We start from the raw sequence: 2,976 nt of genomic DNA, 5'->3' as shown, positions 1-2,976 counted from the left end.
AAAAAAAAGGTCGCTTACTGCTATGCCAATGATATAAGACTGCCTTTCAAGGTTTTGATTAAAATATAAAGTATTTACAAATTTTCTTTTTTGCTACATTATTTTATAAAATTAGTTTTGTTCTAAACACTCTTAACCTCTTCAGAAACATCATTGGAATAATTATGGTACACTCAATAAATACCAACCAAAAAACCAAAATGTATAGCATATAATCTTCACTATATTTCTAAGGTAGAATACCCTAAAAATGTACATAAAACTTTTTATACATTTTCTGTTCTAGCATGTCACTGTTATACTAAATGCATTTTGTCTGTCTCTGACTACAATTTATATTATACAAATGGTTTTTAGTAGTGGCACCGAACATAGAAATAGGTCTTAATGTTATTTCATTGTCAATATGCACTTCTCTGATTTTAAATTAATATATTTTTGAGTTCAAATTATTATTTAATATATTTGCTACAAATTTAAGGAAGTCATATTTTTAAAACAAGCATGTCAAAAGAAACATTATTTAAGCATTTAGTAAATCGATATAAATGTGAACGAAATTAATTTTAGTAATTCTCACCAAAATATTTCTTTAATTTGCATTAAACATCATTTAAAATAAATGTTAAAATAATAATTTTATAATAAAATTATTTCCATGTGTGATTTGAACATATGAACCCATTGCAGTTTAAATATCTTAACGAAATACATAACACGTGAAGGATGAGGTTTGCAGTACAAAGTTGTGTACCGGCTTTTCCTGTCATTAATATCATGTGACTCCATCAATAGAGCTACAAATAATATATTTTATGGACTAAATACTTACAATAAAAAGAAAATAATTCAGATGGCTCCCGTAGCTCAGTGGTTACGGCACCGGCCACATACCCCGGGTTGTGGGTTCGAACCCGGCCCAGGCCAGCTAAACAACAATGATAACAATGACAACTGCAGCAAAAAAAAAAAATAAAGCAGGGCATTGTGTAGTCCCAGCTACCTGGGACGCTGATGCAAGAGAATTGCTTAAGTCCAAGAGTTGGAGGTTGCTGTGAGCTGTGATGGCACAGCACACTACCAAGGGTGATGTAATGAGACTCTGTCTAAATAAATAAATAAATATAAAATAATTCAATAAGGCTATATACTTTTATGCAGAAATATATTAATCATACTGATCTTATCCTTTTAGCACAACGCTGATCTTTGATTAAAAAAACACTCCCTGTGTTTGCACTAAGATTATTAAAAGTTTCTTTATTCTGCCATGCCTATTTTTATACTACATTTCTTTTTATCTGCACAATTATATTTCTAACATTCTTTCTTACACATGTAAATTAAATATCTTTGCTATGTCCCACAGAAACCTCAAGGTTTTTTCACCTCTTTTTCTTTGCAATGATGCTTGCTTACTGGTAGACAGATAGTTGCAAACTTCTCTATTTTAATTCTGACAAAGTATAAATCTTTCTGGGAGCATTTGCTTGAAGAGAGAATGAAAAATCCCCTGATCCTAGAATACGCTCCATGGTAAGATTCCTGTTGTTTTTCTCTTTGATGACCTTTTATAGTTGATCACATCTTTCAAGTTACCTCTTCTTTGAAGGTTTGCTTTTCTGAAAATATTCTCTACTTTCTAAAACATAATTTATTACTGTGTACCTCAGGTGAAGTGGAAATTTGTAACTCTAACTATAGTGGAAACTGCTGACTTTGCACTCCCTTTTAACAGAAGCTTCAGAGGTTCATTTTTTTGCCTTGACTGTCTATAACATTTTTACAAGAAAATTCAAACTTGTGCCCAATTATTTTTAAACAGACTGTGTTTTATTTGTTCTTGAATGTCTCAAACGTTTACTTAAAATACAACAAGGAAAATCATCTCCCTTTATTTCTCCTCATATCTTAACTACAATATGAAATCGCTGCCTTAGCCTTTTTGAAACCCATACATACTGATCACACTGTAATATAAAACACTACCACAGTTCAATTGATAATGTATTATTATAATTGGGTCTAGTCAATCATATTTCCCCATAGTATTTACTGCGAAGCCCATTATCTCTGGCACTGAGGTGGATCCAGCTTTGTCCTCTGATCACTCGATCAGTTCCTTTTTCAATACCATTATAAGAATAATCTCTACTGTCACAACTTTAATAGATATAGAATTCTTGCTTGTAAGCATCTGGTATGATTCTTTGGTGATAGATTGTATATTTTAAACACTATATCATCAATTTCTTTTCTTCTACCTTCATGAATGTTTGTTGAAGACTGATTATTTAATAAGCTGCAAGTCACAATTATTCTTTGTAACTTCTTTATATATTTCTTTTCTCACTAGCATGGCACCAAGGAGAGTAGCAATAATGGTATTAATCAATGAATCTTTTAAATTCCAAACACATATGTTGAGAACTGTGTGTGTTACTCATTGCTTTAACAAAACTGACATCCTTTGGGGAGGGCAGTCTTCTAGGAGAGACCAGGAAACCTTCCAGACAAATTCTAAAAGGGCCGTAACCCTACAAAACTGATATTCTGAGTTTTGCATTGAATATCTCAAATCTCTTTACAGGCATCAGTTTTGGAGGCATGAAATATTTATATTTTCTTTGAAATTCTGAAAATTTGATTTCTCTACATAGGATTTTTTCTATAACTATTGCAAATGCTACCTTTGTCCTCTGATCACTCGATCAGTTCCTTTTTCAATACCATTATAAGAATAATCTCTACTGTCACAAGTTTAATAGATATAGAATTCTTGCTTGTAAGCATCTGGTATGATTCTTTGGTGATAGATTGTATATTTTAAACATACATTGTTTAAACATACATTGTTTTGCATTGAATATCTCAAATCTCTTCACAGGCATCAGTTTTGGAGGCATGAAATATTTATATTTTCTTTGAAATTCTGAAAATTTGATTTCTCTACATAGAATTTTTTCTATAACTATT

At 31.2% G+C, this 2,976-nt stretch overlaps 1 non-coding gene across 1 annotated transcript; it reads right to left on the bottom strand.

The window, feature by feature from the left end:
- Positions 1-2,475: 2,475 nt before the first annotated feature.
- LOC111726140 lies at positions 2,476-2,540 on the bottom strand. Its single transcript, XR_002773994.1, has one exon. It is a non-coding gene; the product is annotated as a U7 small nuclear RNA (small nuclear RNA).
- Between the last annotated feature and the right edge of the window lie 436 nt (positions 2,541-2,976).

Source organism: Otolemur garnettii, unplaced genomic scaffold, assembly GCF_000181295.1.
Source record: "Otolemur garnettii isolate 467f Iridium unplaced genomic scaffold, OtoGar3 scaffold00054, whole genome shotgun sequence".
Classification (NCBI taxonomy): domain Eukaryota; kingdom Metazoa; phylum Chordata; class Mammalia; order Primates; family Galagidae; genus Otolemur; species Otolemur garnettii.
This window is presented reverse-complemented; position numbering and strand designations above follow the sequence as displayed.